The sequence below is a fragment of the Stegodyphus dumicola genome, chromosome 1 (assembly GCF_044657685.1).
Source record: "Stegodyphus dumicola isolate Sdum_Otavi_A_Nest chromosome 1, ASM4465768v1".
Taxonomy (NCBI): domain Eukaryota; kingdom Metazoa; phylum Arthropoda; class Arachnida; order Araneae; family Eresidae; genus Stegodyphus; species Stegodyphus dumicola.
Window position 1 is genome coordinate 127017279 of NC_140768.1, and position 25720 is coordinate 127042998.

General features: G+C 33.5%; 1 protein-coding gene across 2 annotated transcripts in view; it reads left to right on the forward strand.

The window, feature by feature from the left end:
- The first annotated feature begins 554 nt into the window (after positions 1-554).
- LOC118182841 (alpha-tocopherol transfer protein-like) overlaps positions 555-25720 on the forward strand; it is a 120119-nt gene continuing 94953 nt past the window's right edge. For both annotated transcript variants that reach the window (XM_085811142.1, XM_085811135.1), the window contains exons 1-2: positions 555-689; positions 1824-1934. The gene's annotated coding sequence lies outside the window, so the exon portion shown is untranslated. The remainder of the gene's footprint in view (positions 690-1823; positions 1935-25720) is intronic.

Below are 25720 nucleotides of genomic sequence, written 5' to 3' on the forward strand. Positions count from 1 at the left end.
CTTTATTAAATATCATGTTCCTCGCACTTAAACCATAAGATCCAGTGCAACAGCAACATCGCAAAATAGTTTTAAAACGAGCATATCTTTAGAATTTCCGATACAGAGACTCACGCGCTGGAGATAAAAAAATTTTTTTCTGCACAACGTTGCCATTGCTCGCTTTGAAATCCTTGAGTTTGTTAATCAAAAATTCGTCAAAGTTTTAAAAAATAGGAAATCGATCATAAAACAAATTTCAAATTTCAAATTTGGTCTTCCACATGCTCATATTCGTTGGAGGATTACGTTATTCAAAATTCGATGACTCTATGTACCGTTGTTTTATCACAATACGAGAAATATACATACATTTATGCAGATTTTTCATTATTTAATTTCTTCAAATATAATGCAGGACTCTAACATTTTGTGGCAACAGTTTGAAAAGTGAACCGACATTTATGAGTCTGACGCAAAATGCCAAAACGAAACTAATAGTCCTTCCGGATTCAAATCTCTTTGGACTAAAAAAAAAAGAGGGTTGCAATTATTGTTCACTGACCAATGGCAAAGCAGACACTTTGTACTTCCGGTTGTGGCGGGATATTTGTGAAAACAGTAATGGCGGTCGAAAAGAAGAATACTGTTTGTTCGTGGAATTGGCGTTTGTGACTGAATGAATCGATGTTACTAATTATTTGAAGAAAGTAAGTGAATATTTTATATTTTCAGTGTTTAATACTCGTACTTTCTTCACCTATATAAAATTTTATAAATAGCGTCTGTGTAGGAAATGTGATTTTTCATGTGTGTACGTGCCTAATGATTCATTTTCAAGATTTGGTACTGTTAATGACATAGAATACCAAATCAATAAATTGAAAAAATTTTGCACTAGTCTGTTTCTTACTGTTTGTGTCACTCCTGTTTGTATGTGTCTCACCTTTTTATAGTTATATTATTTTTACACAAACGTTTTAATATTTATCTTAAAGCATACTGTAATTAAGCAGGAATAGCTTTTAATGGAAAAAGAAAGGCAATATTAACATGACTAATTGTTCAGAAATCTGTTCTGGAACTATTTATTATCTGCCTTATGCCAAAAACTAAAGCATGTAACTTTCATTTATTTATGAAATTCAAAATTTTTATTTGCTTAGTGCTTTCCCTAAAAATAATTTAATCTCTTATTTTTGAATTTAGTTTTATAACTTTGCTTTAATATATAATCTTTAACTCAAAGATATTGTGCTATTAAAAAAGGAAATTTTATGCGATAGAAACACGGGTACTTTGTTCCAAATCTGTGTTAATTTTTTGTTTATATATATACTGAATTTTCATGCACTTGTAATTACTGAAATATATCCTTTCATGAATAATAAGTAAGTCCTAAGTCCTTTCATGAATGCATTTCTTTTTTGTTTGTTTGATTTTATTGTTTTAAAAGATCTGCCATAGTTAAAGAAAGAAAATAAAGTAAGAATGCTTTACTTTCAATTCTGAATAAATTTATTCCTATTTACTGCAGCTTCAGGTTTCTCTAAACATAATTTTCGAAGTCAAAACTTGATAGTTATGTCGATTATTAGAATTGCATGAAATTGTTTTTGAAAAGTTAGTATTTGATCTAAAACACCTTAAATTATTTGAATTATATTTTACTAAATCATGTATTTTGATATAACTAGACAGTTAAAAAAATGAAAATTGTAAATGTGCAGAAATGCTTATATAAAACCAAGAAATTGTTTATATTTTTGTTGCTTTTTCCCTTGTAAATTATATATATATATATATATATATATATAATTTACAAGTTTACATTTATATTACAGTCTGGGGAGTCAGCACCCTGCTGAATTGTAGTAAACGAGACGTCCAATCTACTAGACCATCTACTAGACACAGATTTGGATTTCTATTTCATAGTTATTGAAATCATAATGGTATGTTTGTTTAAATTAGTACTGTTTATGAATGTGATAAAAATAAATTCTTGATAAGCTAAGAAATGATTTATTTTCTATTAATTATGAACTGTAAATAATGTAACCAATTTTCATCATAGTATTTACTAAACATTTTTTTAAAAAAAGGGAGGTAGTCTTTTTTATACAATTCTTGCAGAGATACCAAGAAATAAAACATTTCATGAATTTTCACTCAGTATATCTTGATGTGTAAAATCATGTTGTTCAATGCTTTTTCACAGGAAAGTAATTTTATTGATCTAACATCTGCATAAATCGAACTTTTTTAAGAATGATTACAGTTTCTAAGCTAACTTAAAATTTTCAGATTTAGAAAATATATGTTTAATGTAGCATTAGTTTTCCATGGAATAGAAAAGGTTATAAAAATGTTCAGTTGTTAGAGGGGAATAATACAAATGAGATTGTCCTGATATAGTTTCAGCTGGAAATGAAACTGAATTTTCGGATAGTGAAGATTTCATTTAAGAATTCCAATAAAACTGATTAATGTAAATCCTCTGCATTTAAGAATTCTAATAAAACTGATTAATGTAAATCCTCTGCATTTAAGAAATCTAATAAAACTGATTAATGTAAATCCTATGATTCATGTAGGTATTCTTCTGTTATCAGGACCAGATTCAGAAATGTGTGTTTATATGCATGCATTTTTAAATGTAGGTGCTCGTGTGTGCATGTGTATATTCTTTATGTATGTATGTGTATACTTATATACATATATGCGCATACATGCATATACAGATGCTTACATTTCTACAGTGGAACCTCGAGATACGAGTTTAATTCGTTCCAGCATTCAACTGGTATAGCGAATTTCTCGTATCTAGAAACAAGCTTCCCCATTGAAAATAATGGAAATTCAGTTAACCCGTTCCACACCCCAAGAAATATTATTTTAATATCAAGTCAATTTTTCCTAATAAATGGCACTGGTAAATAATATAACCATAGTTTAACTTTGTTACCAACATTTTAATTCCTTCTCATTAATCCACACCAACAACAGCTTCTCAACACCTAGGAGTACTTTTATGGTGCTTGGAAGAAACGATAATTCCTTTGGCTACATCAGGTTTCTTAATTTCTTTCTGCTTCTTCAGAATAGTACAGTCAAAAGTCTTTAATCCGGACGTCCATAATCCGGAAAAATCTATAATCCAGACCTCAAAGTTACAAACTTTCTGCGCATGCGCATAATACCTTTACGCATGCGCGTTTAATGTATAACGGACGGTGACGGTATAAGCTAAACTCTAATTATCTATTTCAGTTAATGTTTCGGATTGCATTTTTCCTTAATCTTCGAATTGGACCCGGCTTATTATTTTTTGCAGACTGTTAGAGGAATTTTGTAAAAGTAAGCATGAACTTTCGATTATGCCAAAAAGAATTTCCGATTCTGGAGCTGCCAAAGGATCTACAAAGCGAAGCATGTTTCCATATTCATCAAACAAAAAGTGGAATTTCTGCAAAAAATGGATAAAGGCATATCCTTTGTTTTCTTAACCATTCCGAAATCTGTTTATCAATTTCACGCTGCTCTGCGGGGGTGGGTGGGGGGAAACGTCGTGGCAGGCAATGAACTGGAAGTTGATCTGTCAGCACTATCCTTATCTTCAAGGCTGTTGTTTTTATTTTATTCGGCTTATAATTCCTTACTAAATTTAGTATTTCATTTCAATGTACTCCGTCTTTGATATGGTTTAAATCAAATTCCTCGTCATTATAAATATCACGAATACACATCAAATAGTTTTCTGGTTGCAATTTTCTAATTTTGACTATGCGTAATGTATGCTTTACGCATGCGAGCGTTGAAAGAAATGTTTAATAAAGTAAACAAATAAATATTAAGCTTTTTTTTTTGTAAATTTTGATACCCTTTAGATCATAATTGCTCTTTATTTCATAAATTACGGTTTGATATTTTTAATTTTATAATTTCTGCATGCCATCTTACCAGATTTAAATTGATGATCTATAATCCGTAAAAACCGATAATCAGGAATCGCCGACGAGTCCGGATTAAAGACTTTTGACTGTATAGATTTTGGATGTTGAAAGTCCGCAAGTCTTCGCCAATTCCTTCACCATGCTTATGTTTATCTATGATTTCTTTCTTGATATCGACGTCCATGGCCTCCTTATTTTTCTTTGCAGCACTATCTGAGGCAATAATCTTCTTGCGAGGCATCTTGAAATAATTATTTTCACATTAAATGTCAAAACAATTAACTTGCAAGTGCACAAACACGTATATAAAAGAACACTGAGTGATCTGACGAGGGGATTCCCTGAGTTGAGCCGGATAATGAAATGGCACCACCCATACCAATAGCCTGGCTCATTGCTCGTTACTCGAGTCAATGCCCGTATTTTGCTCATACTTTCCTCGTATCTCGAGGTTTCATTGTACATTTCTGAATCCCGTCCTAATAACAGAGGAGTACCTTTGCCAGTATTGCAACAGAGCTAGAATGAATTGCGTTAAATATGTGGAAAATGTATGCTTAAAGTACTGTTATTTTCTAAAAATATTCTGTATGTCTATTTTTTACAAGAAGAAAAAATAGCTAAAAGTTGTTAATTTATTTATTATTCCAAATGGGCTCTGTCCCTAAAGGACTATTGTTTTTGTTTTGCATTGGTTCACTATAAATATCCGTTTCACTTTTCAAACTGTTCCCACTAAATGTTAGAGTCCCTAGTGTGGGATTAATACTTTCTATCTTAGTGCCCTCTATAACCTATGTTAGGGTTAACCTGTATAACCTACAAGGATTGCCAGTTTAGGCGAGATATCTAGGTAGTCATCGTAATACGTACCTTATTTTTTTATTATTTTTAAATTAAATTGAAAGTAATAAACTAGTTTTCAAGAATGGAGTTAAACTAGATTTGCATTCAACTCTGGTTTATTGTGTTAATGATGTTTTGCTGTAACAAATATGAATTTTTTATTTTAAGTATAATAATTTAAAATGTTTTTCTAGAGAATGAAGTACTGCCACTAAGTCGTATTGGATATGTTGCAAGGTAATTTTCTATTCTACATTAACTCAATCTTTATGTCCTGTTACAGATATATCGGCAGAAATAATGAAAACCTGACATTCAAAAAGAAAAATAATAACGTTGAATGTAGTATATTAGATGGCTAACTGCGATTTGGCAGCTCATTAATAATCTTATACATATTGAATACGAATCATTTTGACAATTACCGGTATTTTCAATAGTATAAAATTGGGCAAGAAAGCAGCTTTAGTTTAGAACCGATTTTAAATACAACTCTCTTAATTTCGAAGGTGATCCTGCACACACAGGTCCTGTGTAATAGAAGGCTCGCCAACGGCCCAGCGGTAAAGTCGCTGAACACTGGTAGTTCGGTTCGACGTTCGAATCCCGCGAACGGTCTGGCTGCATGGCCGTTTCCGTGGTTTTACCCATGTGTAACATGTATACGAGCCAGTTTCCCTTAGAAAGTCCTTCACGAAGGCATTCCTCACCTTAGGCAGATAGCCCTATTGTGCTTTGCAGTAATCAAATAAACCTAAACCAAACCTGTTACAGATGTATTTTTATGTTACTAAAATAGTAAAACTTAAAACTAAACTGGATGGCACAAACAGCCCTTAGAGAGCCATGGCTGGGAATGCCTTGATATCTACTTTCTAGATGGTGAGCTCTGTGGTGTTTGTGCATAAGTGGTCAGCTTGTTGCAGGTCCCCCGGTATTAAGTCCCCGATGGAACTTGGTACTAATTTTATCGACCCACTCAAGGGATGAAAGGCTGTTACAACCTTGCTCAGCCTGGGAATCAAACGCCGGACCTCTGGTGCTGCTGCGTGAGGCACTAGCCACTGTGCTACCGAGTCTCCCTAAAATAGTAAATTTATGAAAATTATTTTAAAAAATTCAAAATATCAGGCTACTTTTCCGTTTCGCCGGCGCAAATCTTGCCAAGCAGACTTTATTGGATCAAATTAACTAAAATAAAAATAAATAAACAAATTAACTTTTTAAAATTTTATCTGGTATATAAGATAAAATAATGAACATATTTAGGTAATTTTAAATTTGCATAATTTTATGAACTTATTTATGAAATTAACAGTTACATTGTAAAAGGAAACTTTTTAAAAATGCTTCTATAAAGCATTTCTTTTGTAGAGGTGAACTTTTAGTACTGATCTAATATATTTAGAAGATTTTAAACTGAGAAAGACAACAATAATAGATTACAATACATTGCAAGATTGACTGATAAATGTAAAATTTTTACATATCATAATTATGTGTGTAATTAAAACAGATGTTACTCGATTAACTTACATGCAAATTAATATTTTCTTTAACATGTTTGGGATAAACTAAATTTTAATAAATAAATATGTATATATTTGTGTATTATCTGAAGATATGAATGCAATATTTGTGACATTAAACATTCATCTTCAAGGAAAATAACAAAAAGTCAACTTCGAAACTATTGGACAAGGTAAGTTTTCTACAATTTCCTGGTCTATATTTAACAATTTTAAAATTTAGCACACTCATTCAAATAATCTAAATGTATGATGTTTTCTTTTGCGCTACAGTCGTTTACTGAATTTGGTAATTAACTATATTGTACTTTAGATAGAAATTAACGTAGATATTCCCCGTAATTTACGGTGCAAAAACTTGTATATTTGATAATAATTTACTTAAATCTTCCCTATGTTTTCTTTGCATATACGAATGACTGGTAAAAATTTAGTCCGATGTCTTCTCCTCTTTACTGTGTATAAGTGCACATTTTTGGTAAAAAATTTGCATAAATCTCCAAATACCTATTTACTGCATTTTTCATAAAATGTGCTTATTTTAATCTCGTATGCTTATATAAAGCTATGCAAAAATGTTCTGCATATTATGATTAAAAGATAAAATGTTAATTTGATATCAAATTTTTACATATCCACCTTTTAGGTATGCACAGCAATATGGAATATATATAACTGGAAAATTTAAACTCAAAAAAATTAATTTCTATTCAAAAATTACGTAACTCTTAAAGGCTGAAAATCACTTTTAATATTTCATTTCAAAGTGACTACAAAATATGCAATAAATTTTGTAAACCTGAGTTCTATGTTTTAAATCAATTAATGCTATCGTTCATTTACATGGCATAAAAAAAGTCCTTCGGAAAAGCAAATAATTTATTTAAAGTGTTATTTAGTAATAATGAATTTAGTAAACAACTGTTTGCTACAGTTGTTTACTAAATTTAAATTTATGAAATGAATTTAGTAAACAAAAATGCAAATGAAGGATAGCATTAATTGATTTAAAACATAGAATTGATGTTTACGAAATTTATTGCATATTTTGTAGTCACTTTGAAATGAAATATTGAAAGTGATTTTCAGCCTTTTTAATTTTTTATTTTATTTTATTTATTATTTTTATATTGAAAGTAATTTTTGAATAGAATTTTTTTTTTCATTTACTAGTGCTTTAAATTTTCCAGTTATATATATTCCATATTGCTGTACATAACTAAAAGGCAGATATGCAAGAATTTGATATAAATATGATTTTACCTTTTAATCATAGCATGCAGAAAGTTTTTGCATAGATTTATATAAAAAATATGAGATTAAAATAAGTACATTTTACGAAAAATACAGTGAAAAGGTAACTGGAGATTTACGCAAATTTTTTACCAAAAAATGTGCATTTATACACAGTAAAGTGGAGAAGACATCGGATTAAACTTTTACCAGTCATTCGCATATGCAAAGAAAACATAGGGAAGATTTAGGTCAATTACTATCAAATATATACTTTTTTGTACCGTAAAATACGGGAAATATATACGTTAATTTCTGTCAAATAGATACGTTTTTGTACCGTAAAATACGGGGAATATCTACCTTAATTTTTACCTAATATATACGTTTATATACAGTAAAAAATCGGGGAAATTTACATAAATGTTTACTAAATATATTAGCATACGTGAAGCAAAAAATTGAGATTTACGTATATGCAATAAATATACGTAAATTTTTACTAAAAATATACGTAAATCCCTGAAATTTACGTATATTATACATAAAAGTTGAGAATGAACACTAGTCTCTCGTGTAAATATACCTAAATTTTACGTAAAAGTTACGTATAACGTAAAAATATACGTAAATATTTAGTAATTGCCACTGGACACTTTTTATAATATTTTTACGTTCAATTTGAGCGTTTTTTATACGAAAGGCCATTTATAAATTGCACGTATTTTTCTCGTGCAATTTACGAATGCATGCTCCTAGGTTTGCTTTGTTTCGGTGCAATACAAAAACAAGAAACTTGAAATTCTGCTTTACTAGACCGTTACAAATATACGACAAAGGCAGGAAAGAAAAAGAATTAGGCTAAATTTGAGTTTTCAGACTAAAAAAAAAATTAAATCGCAATCTAATGTGTCATAGAAGAGTTTACTATTAAAGTTTTCAAACGTATTTAAAAAGCAGAAAATTATTAAAAAAAAAAATTGTTTTTGAAAACGAATTGCATCTGACCTTCATATTCAAGTTGTAGTTTAATACCTGAAAGAATCTAAATCTAAACATATGTCACTGAACTATTAGGTTAAAAATTAAGCTCTAGAAATTCAAGATATAGAATCAACAGGGTGACCCAAATAAAACTGGTCAAAATGATTTCGAAATTTCATGAAAACGTACTCTAAACAACAAAAAAGGTATTAGAGTTTGAGACATAAAATTGGGTGTAAGAGGAGCAGTGACTTAACAGCAACCAGTTGCTTGAGTGAAAGATGCACACGTGTTTAGTGATCAGTTTAATGCAACATTCTGGGTCAGTTTTCTTTCTGCTTGTAAATTCTGATATCTAAAACTGCTGCAACCAAACGATAGGGAATAATATTTTTTCTTCGTAAATTAATATCACGTAGAAAACTTTTCTGTTTATTTAATAAAGAAAAACCGAATTGCCGTTATTTATTTGCATATTCCTCATTTTGTATTATTAATTTTTTTCTCTTAAAAATTAAGATAGAAAATTTTAAAATATTAGCATTTCACTTTAACGTCGTCCTTCTGAAGAAATTAAAGCAACTTCCCAGTGCAAGCATTGCTGCCAACCAGTAAGCTTTGAGGAGATCTAGGAGCATTACCGGCAGTAAAAGGATGTTGAAAAAGAAATCCATGAAAGGGAATAGGTTAATCCTAGCAGTCAGATCAACTAGAAGAGGAGATTAAAGTTAAAAGTTACTCTTTGACCATTCAGAAAACCCCAAATCACTTAAGGCCCATAAAATTTAAAAAAAAAAAAAAAAAAAAAAAAAATCGAAGTTATTTACAAAACAAACCCGAACACATGGATCATCAGGCAGTTCTTTAGGCCCAGGAACTTAAGTAACTTAATTCCAAAGTTAAACCTAAGGCCGAGTAGCAGAACCGAAGGCCGAGTAGATTAACTCGGAATGTTTTTGAAAATTTTATCTGCAAGATTGGCAAAGTGAATATATAAGTGAGTTGGTACCTCAAGCTCTTGGTAAATTGCCGAGTTTCTGACGAAGAACAAGCCCACGAAATTCATCGTGGCAAGGAGTGCAAGGTTGCATATGTCGTTAGCAGGAGCCTTGAGCACCATACAGGTGACATACAGGTGACAGTACGACTTTGTTTAGTTCCGACCCCAATTTTGATGGAGAACACCTCGAGCGGAGGGGTTCTAGGGTCTCCCACCCCTCTTGCCCTTGGACCAACCTCTGGAGAGGACGTCAAATTCGCTTCATATTTAAAGTGCCCTTATGCCGCACGGGCACTATAGATTTAAAAACATCCACGTCTTTTCCACATTCGAACCCGGGACTTACGATACAGCAGTCAGCGTCGCTAACCACTGCCCCGATTGGGAGGCATCTACTAAACCTCGAAAAGCGTAAATTCATTAAGCTCCTCGGACTTCCACCCAGCTCCATGTATCCTCCAGTCCATAGACCAGCGGCTGATTTCAAATTTTAAAAAGTTCTTCACCAGATACCCGCTATGCCTCTTCTTTTGATATGACGAAGACCACGCTATACGCAAATTCTGGAAGGGCTATTATAATATTGCAATAGGCCTTATCGATGACCTCTGAGTGGAAGAAGCTGTAACCTGAACTCTTGCTGAAGGAGATTTTGAAGAATTCAAAACCAGATCTGTACAGAAAGTACTAGAACAGACTGTGTCCCTTAGAAAGCCTAGGAGTGAATGAAGAGAAACGAAACCTTCGAGGTTCGCTCGGGTAAATCTCACTGCGGAATTCACAAAAGCCAGTCCCTATTTCGCAACACTGATAGAACTGGTAAGAGCAGGAGAATCACATCCTGCTGAATGCCTTATATCAGGGTTTCTTAAACTGTGGGTCGCGAACCCCTTGGGGATCGCGGGACCTGCAGAAGGAGGTCGCCAAAACTTTTAACAGTTTTGATATTTCTTATTGTAATAATTTTACAATTACCACATATTTTTACACAATGTATCTGAAAATAGATAAAGATAAGATAATACAGACAAAGGAAAAAATGAAAACGTTTCAACGCATTCTTTTTTTAATATAATATAAACGTTCATTTTCCTTGCTTTGCACGTAACGCTGTCATTTCGTCTGTTACTTATTTAAAATGTTCACATTGTTCTATGTCTTAAAATTAGAAATTAAAGTTAATGACCTAAAGCTGCAATAATATATTACAATACAAGTGAAAAAACTGACAGTTTCACTCGCGCGTGTGTCGAATTTGCGCAATGCATATGGGGTCCCACAAAATGTTTGTAAATATTAGATCCTGGAGGTCGCGAAAAAATTTCAGTGATAAAAAGGGGTAGCAACTGTAAAACGGTTGAGAAATCCTGCCTTATATCACAAAGTATCAAAGTATAAAAATTCGTTGAAAGTTAGATTTTGGAGTTAAATTAACTACAGACTGAGAAGTGTAAAAAGGTTTGCTGGAAATTAATAATAAGGATAAAGTAGGCGTACAAGAGCCTATCTTCAGCTGGAATTAAGGACATTCTGGAAATGTAAGAAGCATTAGCCAAATTCCTTGAAAAAACTACACAAAAATTGCAGCATGTCTTACAAAGGCGATATTTAACACTTCCTTTTAGCATATTTTAGGGAAATTCTTAAAGGCATGAACTTCTTCAGGGCATGTGTTGCAGAGTGATCGTTCTTGTAAAAGCAAGCACAAGCAGAACAGACCCTTCACTGACATTCTGTTCTACCAGAAACGTATTTCTTTCAGAAGGAACTCAATCCTGTTTTCATCTGTCAGGATATATACTTTCCTAGATTTCCATAAAGGTTCCTAAATTTTAGATAGTTTCCGCGGTTTATGTGAACTCGGGGGGGGGGGGGGAGGGGTTCACCAGCTTTTTACGGCCTGCATTTATGGCCAAATAAGTATCTTTATTAAGCTATCAAATATAAAACATGTAAAGGGACATTCTTGACATGGTAATGTAAAAGAAAAGACCCAGTAAAAGTAACAGAGTAGGTTGTTGAAAATTTGGGTACGTAAATAGTTTTTGGTCGCAGTAATTATGATCAACGAAGCTCTGTTAAAATATACTTACCAGTACGCGAAAATTACAGTTGTAGAAATCGGGGTTTTCAGCATAGTTTCAAATTTCAGCGAAAGCCTTAGAGGATGGTTTCGTGGTTTTAATTATGTGTAATTTAAATAAGAGCCAAGTCCTCCTCTTGGATGCATATCCCTTGCATATTTCTCCTTAATATAAATTATCGAAGCAATCTGTTAAGGCAAAGCTGGCTGTAGCTGGTTATTTAGGGAATGAGTGTTATGAGCATATTCAAAAATAATATCTTCTATAAAGAAAATCGACCGTGCTGGTCCAACCACTTCGTTTGACAATAATAAAGCATTTCTTCTCTTTTTGAATTAACCAAAGTACCGATATGATATGAGGGACGCAGCCCGACCCTCCTGGCAGACTTTACGTCGCCCTATGGACTTTTTTCAGGTACCAAAGTACCGATATCAGAGCAACATATTTCCTTTTTTTTTTTTTTTTACTTCGAGCCAAATGATTGTATTTTAAAATATAGTTTCTTGTCATCTTGTTTAATCGCGATCATTATTATGCGGTATATTACAAGTATTGCCAAATTCCATATCACACAGGCAGCATAAGATAGTCCACAAATTTCAAAGGCCATAATTAAATTTTTAAGAGCAAAAATGTACGTTATGTAAAATACGTTATGTAATTTTACTTTACTTAAATAATTTTTGTATATAAAGGAATCTTTCCAAGAAATTATAAGATGTTTTGGTCATTTTTTTAATTAAAATTAATGTCCTTATTTATAAGCATAAGCAAATTCGTTCTACTTCTCCTTTAGTCAAGAATATGCAAGTTAACGTTTCTACAGTACTCCGAAATTGAATAGAAATCGATTAATTTTATTCGAATTTCAACTATGAACTGATTTCATAAAATATTCAAGGAAGAAGGCAGTAATCTGGGAAGAAAGCCAGTGATCTTTCCTCATTTTTTATGCATGCAGACTTCCGTCACAGAAGAAAAATAGTGTTTAAATATATCTACCCTTACAAACTCACGAGAAAATGTTATAAATAAAAGGAAGAGTACTTGATTTCAGGAGCTCTTTTCTTTTTCACTTCCTACTTCCTAAAAATGTCAAGGGAAAGGACAAATTAGTCCTTGTTTAGTAAACAATAAGTTTACTAAACTGCTTTCGTAGTCTGAAATATGTATGTTCTTTAAAACTGTAACAAACTTTGGCTTTGTATTATATATTAACTTCGTTCATTTCCAAAATTTACCATACCGTAATTAAATTATATTATTTATCGGAAATAATATTGTCCAGTTTTTCTTAATATTTTTCATTTAAAGCAATTTTTTATTTACATCGAAAATAGCAACATTTTAAAACATAGTTTCGTATTTTACTGAGAAATGTAGTTAATATTACTCCATTGTACCCAACAATTGAGGCCAAACATCATATTATTCGGAGCTGAATATTATTACAAGAGCAAATCGTAAACTAACCTCCGTTTCGCTGTAAATAAAAAAAAAAAAAAACCGCATAGACTCAACAAATTGTTTATTTACATCTGACAGGTACAGCTACATGTAAAAATGTTGGGAGCACCAGAAACTTCATGAAAAATCAAACGAGTATAGCTCTCAATCACTAACCGACTAAAGCTAAATTAAACCCCCATGAAGTCAAGCGCCTGCGTTTGGCAAATTTGGGGGCTACTGGTGAGGTTATTTGAGGAGAGAAGGATAGACGAAGAATAAAGCTGATGTTCTTTAGAGGGAGGCTTAGAAGCTAATTATTAAGAGAGGAGGACTGAAAAGGGAAAAAGGTTATTAGAAAAAAGAAGAAAACTAGAAGAAGGGTCATTAGAAGGGTTACTGTGTAATGGGTGAATCAATTATTAGCCCACCGGATGAGACCACATCTCGAACAATTTGTACCTTTGGGAAAGGAGGGAAATCTAATAAAACAAGTTTTACATTAAGGTAGCGTAGCATATATCATATGACAAATTTAGAATAATACTTAACGTAGGAAAAAAAAACAGGAAAAAAAAAAAATGATCTGAAAGCCTTTAGATTTTACATTACGCCCAATGGGGTGTTTTCTTAACGTTTTATATTCCGTTCAACAGCAATATCGCGAAATAATTTTTAAATGAGCATATCTTTAGAATTTCCGATACACAGTCTCGCACGCTGGAGATAAAAATGTCCCTTCCCCCGTACAGTGTTGCCATTCCCCGCTTTTAAATCATTGAGTTTGTTAACCAAAAATTCATTAAAGGTTTACAAAATATGAAATAGATAATAAAACAAATTCCAAATTCCAAATATGGGCTTCCAGATGCTCATATTCCAGTAGAAACGTACACTGTTCAAAATGGGATGGCTCTAGGTACCGTTGTTTTATCACAATGCGAGAAACATGCCCACATTAATGCAGATTCTTCATTATTTAATTTCTTTAAATATAATACAGGACGATAATATTTAGTGGCAACAATTTAAAAAGTGAATCGGGCATTTATAGCGAACCAACGCAAAATGCCAAAACAAAGTTAATAGTAATTCAGGGCAAATTACCCTTTTGGACCAATAAAATATAAAATAATAAATTTTCAATTTTCCAAATTAGGAATAAAAGGCTAAAACATAGAAATATATCATATGACAAATTTTAAATAATAGATAAAATATAGAAAATAAAAAATAGAATAATACATAAAGTATAGAATACTACATAATATACATATAATAAAATTTAAAATTTTTAGAATTTAGGGTAAAGTGTTAAACATAGGATAATGCACTATGTATCATATAATAGAATTAAAAAATAGAAGCATAAAATGTAGAAGAGAATATTTTATTTTAGAGTTCATGGATCACAAATAGTTTTCAATATTCATTAGGCTGAATTCAAGAGTCACTAAAATGTTCATCATTATAGAGTTCATATAAAAAAGTTCATATATTTTACATGACTCATACAATATTAATGACTCAGCAAATCAATATCATGACTCACCTTTTCAGTTCTAATTTGCCGTCATGATTCAATTTTTTTATTTCATTTTGTTTGTTACAGATTTTGTAAGACTTTTGTTGTTGCGATCAAGATAACTAAGTATTTTTGCAAAGATTAATTGTTCTTTAAAATTCTTAAATGGTTGAACATTAAATATTTTGTTATATTTCATGTGTTACAGATGGGGTTATTCTGCATAGATCTAATCCATTTATTGTATTAAGTTTTTGGTGAATTTGTTTTACATTAGAATAAAGATGTTTAACTTTGATAATCATTCTTTTGAAGGATACATCAATACTTCTGGGTGTACGAATAGGAAATTTTTCATTGAGAGGACCATGAGAAAAGATAGTGATCACTGTCTCCTTTTTGGCCCGCATATACAGATATCAGTGTTTATTGAGTTCCTTTGATGAAGATAAACAAGATATGGTCCATGGCCAATTATATAACTTATTAAAAAGGATTTTGTACTTGTGGTGTCAGCACTGCAGTTGGGGTAGAATAGATATGTACGTCGTCCTGCTGGTACATTATTCCATTGTTCTTGCCATATTTAAGTCATTTGTTCTTTTATGGAGAGTCTAAGATAAGATTTGGGGAATTTTATGTATAGAAAATTGCTTTCTTGATTAAGAACAGCTGCTTTGGTAAGTTTGTCACCTGTTTCGGTACCAGTATTTGCACTGTGGCCTCTTATCCATGATATATGAATTTTTAAATTATCTGTTATGTTAGAGAGGTTATTGATGTCATAGAAATAGAAGAAATAGATTTTTGGGTTACAGATAGCACAGATGGCAGATTGACTGTCAGTATTACAATTTAATTCTATAATATTATTTTGTTTTCCTAATCTGATGGTCATTTTTATTGCAGAAAGTTCAGCTTGATGAATAATGTTTGCATGTCTTAAGAATCCTTTTTATATAATATTTGACTGTAGAAACTTTTGCTTGGGAACAAATACTGCGCAGTCAACTTTATTATCAATTTTTGAGCCGTCTGTAAGTGCGTTAGTTGGATTGTTTTTAGCTTTAGCGTTGATTAGTGTTTTTATTTTTACATGTGGTACAGCAGGATGTCTATTGTAAGGAGGAGGGCGCATTTCGTAATCATCTTTTATGTATGTAGTGTTGTTATAAGTAATATTCTGGCAAAGTTGATATGCTGTTGAATAAATTGCTTCTTGAATTGATTCGAGATGGAGTGGATAAGAGCAGTACTGGAGATTGTTCGAAAGCGTCTGGTAATATCAAGTGTAAACTGTCATTGTATTGAGGTAAGAATTCTGACAGATACAGCTGTCTTCTATTTTTCAGCATAGTACATTCAAGCACTTGTCACAGCGTTTTACTAACTTGCAATTCCTTCTGCATAAAATTCAGCCGCCTACGACTTCAACCAGATCGTCACAGCGGTTTGTCACAAACAGATTGACACAACCAGATTTCACAATTTCTCACCATCAGCGAAATGCTGTGTCCCAAACCACTTCTGCACTGCAGGGAAAAGATCATAATCAGAAGGAGCGAAGTCCCAGCTGTAGGGAGATGTTGAAAGACGTTCCATTTGAATTGGTTCAAAAGATCTTGTATTCGATTAGCACTGCGAGCGTGAGCGTTATCGTACAGGAACATAACCCCAGATGACAGCAGGCCGCGATGTTTGTTCTGGATGCCTCTTTTCAGTTTTCAAAGTGTTTCTTAAAGTTTCAGTTTTCTCAAAGTGTGAATTGCTGAAGTACACTTCAGAACTGATTGCCATTCCCCATTCCAGGAATTCAACAGGCAAGATTACATTAAAATTACAAAACGCGATGGCCATAACCTTCCTCACTGACAAAGTTTGATGGACTTTCTTCAGCCGGGTTGGAGAAATATGTATTACCCCATTTCATTTACACTTGTTTTGTCTCAGCATTCACATGAGCTACCGAAATCTCGTCACCAGTCACTATTCTGTTCAAAATCTCCTCCCTATTCCCTGTAGCACCAGGAAAAAAACTAAGATAGTGCCAATTCGATTGGTTTTGTAGATTTCCGTGAGAATTTTCGGTACTTATCGAGTACAGAACTCCTGGTGGCCTAATTTCTGATGAGTGTCTCATTAAAGACAGTCCGAGAAATGTTCGGAAATTGTTGTGAAAGTTCCGAGATTATGAGTTGATGCATGTGACGGATTTTGTCATCAGTTTGTTTGACGGGATCATCACTTACTACAGACGGCCTCCTTGATTCCTCATGAATGTTTATTCTTCTTTCTTTAAAACATCTCACCCATTGAAGCATTTCACTTTCACTGTCTAACGTCTGGTAAATATACGAAGCAAATTCACGATGAATGTCTTACCGCTGACAGTTTCTTGCCCAAAGAAATTGTATTACTTCTCTTACCTCGCATTTGTCTGGATTTTCAACAGCAGCGCACATTTTGTGACCCTTTACGCAACACATGCGCATCAGTACAACACTCTCAGACAGCAGAAAGCTTACTGAATCACTAATTCTTGATGCTTGAATGGTTGCGCTTCGCCCACTCTTACTAGCGCCACGTCACAACGGAGGTTAATTTCCGAATTGCCCTCGCACAAGTTCATATATTTCAAGATCCGCACTTAAATGTTTTAAGATGTAAATTCGTAGTGCTTTATACCTAGTGAAATTAGCTTTAAATAGAAAAAAATTCCTGGCATAATTTAACAAGCGCACTATAATTGTGCCATTTATTGTTTACGAAATTGTGCCATTTATATTTATTTGTTTATGCAGCTATTGTTAGCATAAACAACAGTTTTTGTTTCGCTTTTTTGGTAGTTTAGAATATTGCTAAATTTCGTGCTGTAGGAAACCTTCCATATCTCCACGCTATCGGAAACCTCCTTTTTTCTAGATTGAGAAACGTACATTTATTTCAGAAGTTGTTGTTTTTTGATGATCGAATGCTTTTAATGAGGTCAAAATGCTACCATTCCATCCAAACAAAAAAATGCAATTAACAAATTTTCGCAAAAAACAAAGCAATAACACCTTTCTTTAATTCTCATTGAATGAAAGAATACAATTATAAGAACTGATGGTGAAATGGATGCTGAAAATATGGAAATTACATTTAATAAATTTTTAAACTCATAGTTAATTTGCATAAAAGAAGAATAAAATAGTGGCGCGTACTGAGAATTCGTAGAAATCTCATTAAATAACGGACTGAGATGAATAGGAAAACTTGAAACAACAGCATTTGCAGACAGCATAAACGATTATAAACAGTGATAAAGGGAAATTATCCTTAATACGGAAGGAATATCACAACTCCCCAGAAGTCCTTATTAGGTGAGGTGTTTATTACTAATACTACATCAAGCGAATGCCCAACAGCGTGAACAAGACTAACGTTTCGATCGAGCTGATTCACAGCCACACATGCTTCAGGAAAAGGACTTCTACAGCTTCTATAAGATGCTTCTCGGAAAGTTTCAAAATATCACCATGTTGACAAGAATTCAACAAAATGTCCTTAATCTAGTAAATGTTGTTATTGAGGCTGGCAAAGGAAGTTTCTGCCTACATCACTATCTTGAGACATTCTTTTTCATCACCATCCGTCACCTATGATTCTACTTAAAAGATTTCGAATATAAAATAAAATAAAATTAAATTAATTAATTGCTTTCGCATATAATATTTTGGAACTTTTATGGGAACTTCTTGATCTGCGCCATCGTTAATGGCAGCATGATTTCTGATCAGCAGTCCTCTTGGATTAGTAAAAACAAATTAATCAGATACTAGAACTTTACAAGTTTCGATTAACTATTTTTCAAAGGTAGAGACTAAAATCTGTTCTCCTCAAACATCTGAAAAGCCCATATATACGAATTTTCGTTGTGAGGTATTTCCTTTCATCATGTCTAGTAGAATACTACAGCGTTAACAATAACATCTATCAGATGGAACTATCGGACAACCAAGATAGGAGGTCACATGTGGCGAGAGGCAGTTTGCACATTTGGAAGCCTCCAGGCACTCTTGGTGATCATAATTACCAGTTCTGTGGAGACAGACATCGAGGAGCCATGTGGCAATTTTCAGACAAATGATGCCGCTTCTATCAACTGTGACACTGGGGAACCTGGTTTCTTGCGATGTATTTCTCCACTTTAAATTTAAGGAAAGTAAGATTAATCATATTATAAATCCCGTAAAAATTTTCGGTAGGTAATATTTGTACTTTGAAGTGGGACATTAGGGCTTTAGTTCTGTATTTAGTGATCTGCATTATCTTGTGCTTTGTAAAAGCTTTCTTTTTGAAGGCATTAAGCATAATATTAATGCCTAAATTTAAGGGCAGACCTCTAAGTAGGGCTTTCACATGGTTTTTTGTGCCTATGATTAATTTTCTTAAGTCGGCGGTACAAGTGTTGTACCAGAAAAATTATTTCCTTCAAAGCTGGCTACGGTACAACTATCGTATCAACATTTTCCTTACCTTCGTTCCAGACTCTCCCGTCTTTTATTGCTTTAGCTGATAAAGAGATCTGTGGGTTTTCCGCGATTCACAGTAGCCGCAGACTGAACAATATTCCCTATTCTTAATAGTTTGGCTCTATTATGGCGAGGGTTAACGATTTCATCTTTCGTAAGTATAGTGAAAAATCAAGTAGAGATATTTCATTACTAAAACATTAGAGCTCTGTATAGCTTTTTCATGTGACCATTTTTTTTACTTCAAGTATATTTTACTACTTTAAAAAATTCAGAGAAAGCGAACTGCATCTGCGATACAAACATTACAGAGAATGTAAAGCCAATACTAATTTAAATTTCTCTTCATTATGCTTTAAAAATTATTGAATCAAATTGTTTCATTTATTTAAAATTAGATCGTACTTTAAATATGAAATTTTATAATTAACTAATTAATGTAGAAATTTCGACAGATTATTTCGAACGATTGGTTTCATTTTATACTTCACACCACAGATGTAAATTCAATCGACCCATAGATATTTTGGCGGTTTTCTAACATGGTAAAGTATATTCAAATAAGTTTTTCTTAAAGCGCTTCCCACAATGGTACACTTTCCTTTGGCCGACAGTCCAACATATTTTTTTAGATTTAAATAACCATATGCAAGCATTTATTCTTATCTTTCTATTACGGTACAGATAGCAAAATAAAATAAAAAAACAGAATCCAAAGTTTGCAATTGTTATTACTATTTTAATTCATAGTAATTAAATTAACGATGAAAAATAATTATCTCAAATCATATTCGAATATAGACATGAGACTTATTAACATAGAGACCTTAACTAGTCAACCTTATAACCTTACTCAACGAGTTTAACAGCAGCTTTTCACCAAGACAATACATAAGGAATATGTTAACTATGCGGACAACTCTAAGTACGTGCTGATTGAAATGAACATCAACCTGTAGCTATAAACTCCTCATATTCTCAGGAACGTCACACAAAACAGCTAACCTTCCCTGGAGTTCTCACATTTGTTTTGCATTTTCACATCATTTCTTCCCACTTTATATTCAGCTTTGTGTTCATCTCGCTTCTATCTGAAGGCTGAACTTCTTTTAGTTACGCGTTTATCGCCGGAACTATCGCCCAAAGGCTCAACTTTGACGACACATCGAAAGCAAGCCCGACGGCACATGGCATTGAAAAATTCTGGATTGGTGGTCTACTGAGGAAAAATCAGAGGAAGAAAAAAAAAGGCGCCGTAAAACTTCACAGGGCTTAAATTAATCTTACAAACTAGAAAGAAGACTCTGTTGATTTGTGGCGCCATCTATCAAGCCCAGAAGAAACTAAATCATGCATCACACAGCGGTTGAGGGAACCTTCGAGAAGTTCAACTAAGCAAAGTGTCAGTTGGAGGTTTGCCACAGGCGACATTTTTTCCCTTGAATCGTTCTGCAAATTTTAATAGTTCTTTGACAATATTTTTAACTTTGTCTATTTCAGCTTCCAAAACTGTTCCAGGTGAAACAGCTGGAGCATGCGTGAGAGCTCGTGATAGGAAGATTTTTTTGTCTGTTTAGTAACAGTTTTAAATGACTTTTAAGCGGCTCTGGAATTTTCTTTTCTGTACCTCGCTTGCGAATTTTAGGATAAAATTCGCATTCCTTTAATGAGGCCACATGATTTTTCCCACATCGGGTACAGGTGGGCTTTCCATCCTTAAGTTGAGTATAAGTGTACCTCAAATGGTTTTTACTGCAGATCAGATATCTTCGTGACTTATTGCAGAAAAGTTGCCTATGTCTGAAACGTTGACATCTAAAAAACACATCATGAAATTTCGGTTGCTTCGATATTTTTTATTTTGATCCCGAATTTCATTTCTTGTAAATACTTCATTCAATATCATTTCTCTTCAACAAAGTAAAGAACACTAGAAGTTTCATGGCATTTCCATTCGATTTTCTACTGAATTGAGTAGTTACAAGATATCTTGCTTCATATAGTTCAGCTTTAATTTCATCATTCACTGGTTACCCTTCAAGAACTGTGCGCGATCTCCAAGAGACCAGCCAAGCGGGCTCAGCCCCTGCGATACCCTCCGGGGTTTATATAAACATTGGCAAGAAAAGCACACTCAGACTAAAATAGAAACGGTGACAACTTTGGTGGATCCCGGGTGTCACTCCAATTGCAACATATACATTCATAAAGGTGTTCAACCCACTCTGTCAGTCCCCCAGAAGAGGGCCGAATAGAACCAAACCCTCACGGAAAGCTTCATATCTAACCATGTTGCGACCTCACAACTAAGGGGCAGCAAAGCAGCATATGTCAGCTCCCTGCCGAGCCTAAACCATCCTGCGAATGAACAAAATTTCTAGTCCTGTGAAGAGTGATTATATACCATTTGATCGAGACTGCCTAAGTACAGATGCTAGGCAGTAGCTTCACTGTTTTTCCGTCGTCGACCCCCGGGTGGGAATCTGGAGTTACAGAACTGAATTTCATTCTTCCTGAAAGCAATGAAATGCACGATTACGATTTAATGAAGAGTAAAACATTAAAAATCCACTATTCATGCTCTTCAGTTTATTGAGAAAAATTACCTTCCATTTGTTCTAAGGATTTTGTTTAAATGTTCTAACTCTTCAAATGTAAGCTAATTTGGTATAAGAAGTGACCAATCACAGAGAAGGAAGCACGAACTGACTTCGGGTCGATGATTTGGCTGAGCCAGCTGCACATTTATGCACACGTAACCGTTAAATCTTGCATTCACAGGTATAAATGGAGTTAATGATTATTATGCCTTATTACTATGACAGTAAAGATACCTAGACCATCGTGTGAAAACTCTCTCAGGCACATAAAACATGTAAATTTGAACATTAATTTTCTGAAATAAAGGTGTTACCGTCTTTCAGAATTACTGTCAGTTGGAATCCTAATCGTATAAACTATTTTAACTGGTATTGATAAAAAGACAAAAACTATAAAATGTTTTAGCACTTATAATAAATTCGCAAATTTTTATGAAAACTATCATTTAGGGATATTATAAACATGAAGCCAGATAAAACAGATATGTTATAAAGTGAACCAATTAGAATTAATATAAACGAAAACTCAGATAAATTGCAAACAGGCAACTATTCTGCTCTGGACTATTTATTGCACTAGAAAGATATATTTTTAATTAGAATAACACTTGTTCCAGAACCATCTCTGAGAAATGCCACAATCAAATTACATCTTTTGCAGATATTTTAAAATATAAAAATCAACGATCCTTAAGTTAGTTAATCAGTGAGCTCTTTTAATTTCAAGGTAAATTAAGGATCTTGATCTCAAAACCCTTAAATTTCGAATATAAAGAGAACTTCCAACTTGCTACGCCATTTGAATAAAAAAAAATATCTTATCCCCCGTGGAATATCAACTCTTGCCAACCCGCATAGATGAAAATTACGGTAATTTAACATACCGTGACAAGGTGATTCAAACATGACCGAGACAGTTGCTGTTGCAAATCCCTACTAAAGAAAGCTTTTCCCCCTACTTAATGCACAGCGCTATGCATCCTCGATTAAATAGAGCCATTAACCCCACTTTACCTCCCGTGCAGATTAGAACTTGCTCACTCGTGTTTAGGAGTCACAACTGCTTCGGAGCGTGGAGCAACATATTATAATCAAATATCTTATTCAAGAAAATATCCAGTGACAATTTGGCTGAGATTCCAAGCACAGTATGGAAAAAAGTGTCTCTCTAGAGCTCATGTGTTTTGAGTGATTTAAATACTTCAAAAAGGGCACTTACAATGTGGCTTTCAGTGATAATAGTGCTTCACGCGAATTCTTGTAAATGGCTGATTAAATAAGTTCTCGTTAGCAGTTCGTGGAAAAATGATTTAAAATTACTGAATGAAATGATTTAAAACTACCCTATGAAAACTTAACACTTGGTATGAAATGTATAAATATGCTGTAAAAGAAGCATTGTACACTAGCTACTGAAGTGAAGATATGACGATGCACGAAGGAAGCTGTGTAAAGCATCTGAAAATAAATATTCTTTGAAGTAAATGTGAAAATGAGACAAGTAAAAAAAATATTCCTCTTATATTTGCATGTATAAAGTAACAAGCAATTGCATCAAATTTTTTCAAATTTCTGTAACAGCAGCAAAACTTTTCCTACATAATTCTGCGTCTACTATATTACATTTCAGTGCAATGACAAACAAAAATCCTGTTTAATAATGGTAACAAACTAGGTGATTTATTCTAAAATATGAATAGTGAAGGACTGATTTATCATTCCTACAGATATACCAGTAAGGGTATAATTTTGTGCTTTACATAAGATCCTAAACCCTATCTAATAATTCTCACGAAATGAAAAGAGAATATATGTTGTAAATAATGTGAAATTTAAAATGAACATTAGAAAAAACGGTGTTAAAATACAGACCGTGGATAAATACCTACTCATGTCCAAAATTATGTTTACATGCATAAATTCACGGATTTCTCAGAGACTATGACTTATAATTTAATGAATTTTCTGGGAATCATACATAACATGATGACACATAAATGCAAAAGAAAAAATTGAAGATCACCTCATATGATATAAAATTGTAGCATGAAACAATAAAAATGGTAATAAAGTGTGACAAAGAGAGTTAAGAAAAAAAGGAATGATTCAGAAAAAGAATTAAGTCTTACGAATTTAATATGGAATATGATCTCCTCTGACTTGTACACACATATCACAACGTGTTTTAAGGCTGGAAATAACGTTGTTAACCACAGTTTGGGGAATTAATCTCCACTCTTCCAGCAATCCCGTCTTCACAGCATTTACATCTCTAGGAGGAGGATGTATACGTGCAATTGCTCTTCCAAGGTAGTCCCATAAGTTCTCTATCGAGTTAAGGTCAGGAGAGTTTGGTGGCCAAGGTATTCGCTTAATGTCTTCACTTTCAAGGAATTCATCAACGAGGTTTGCTCGATGTGGACAGGCATTATCATCCATAAATAAAAAGTCAGGTCCATATGCACCCCTGAAAAGTCTTACATAAGGATCTAAGACCTCCTCTCGATATATCTGGCCTGTCACAGATCCGCTGCTGAACACGTGTAGGGGCGTACGTCCATCGATCATTATTCCACCCCATACCATCACATCTCCACTACCGAAACGGTCACGTTCCACAATGTTCGAGGGATCATTTCGTGTTCCTGACTCCCTCCAGATGTAAACACGTTTAGAATCACCAGTTAAACTAAACCGCGACTCATTAGTAAAGAGAACATGGGACCATTGATGTTCAGTCCAGTTTTGATGTTCTTTACACCAATTAAAGCGATCCCTCTTTTTCTGTGAAGACAGTAAAACACATACCCTTGGCTTTCTGGCATAAAGGCCTTTTTCATTAAGCCTTCTGTATATTGTTTGCCGAGATGAAACAGTTCCAGTGGCGGCTGCATGCTCTGAACTTAACTGGCGAGCAGTAGCCTTTCTGTTACGACGGGCAGTTAATGCCAGATACCGATCTTCAGAGGCAGTTGTCGTTCGTTTCCGACCTTGTCCAGGCCTCCTTACAACACTTCTATCATTTTGAAACTGTTTCCATAGCTTAGAGACTGTCTGTCTTGAAATATTCAGACATGTGGCTGTTGCCATGATTGACTGCCCTGCTTCTAAACGGCCGATAATTCGCCACTTTACAGATTCTTCCAAATGATACTTCGAAGCCATAACAAACCGCTTTGAGTCCCTACACACTGAAATCAAACGCTATGTTGCAGAAATTCACTCAAATATTCAGTTTGTGCAAAGCACTTGATTCACCCTTGGATGACGTAACGACTAGATTTGCATATCACAAACCGTTTGATTACTTTTGATTGGATAATGCTAATTAGGCTTGGTTTTCACACATTCCCTGCAAATACGGATCACATTGATTCGATATTTCAGTGAATATCATCATTTTTGGGTATGTAAAGATAATTTTGGACATGAGTGTATTTATGCTTTTCCATTTTAGCACAGTCGCTAGTTTTAAAACAAAACCTAGCGATTCTAAATGTTTAAAAATTTGTAAATGTGCTTTTTACATGTTTTGTCACTTTATATCTGTGTTTCACATATCTTGTGTGGTATCACAAGCTATATACCAGTCCAATACTATCATAGCATTTGGGAATATCGTTATGTCAGTTATTGCTCTCATCCTTCGATTTTCTTTATTACGAAAAATGATTAAGTTAAAAAGCATAAGTGGATATCTCTGTCAAATGCAGTTTTGTAATGAACCCAATAAGGACCTACTGTCAATTATCTGGATATCGTTTACCTTTCTTGCACATGTAGGTGTTAATGTATTCAGTTTAATGTCTATAATGACAAAATTTGACACAGGTTTCATTTTGCCAAGCTCTGCTCTTAGAGAGATTGCCCTAACAATGACAATATTTTATGAGGTCACATTGATTTTCTGCATACTTCTGCCCATAACCAACTTAGCAATATTCTATACTATAATGTGTCGTAGGATAACCCTTCTAATCGCTAAGTTCGGAAAGCGATTGAAAAGTGTATTCAGCTTCTC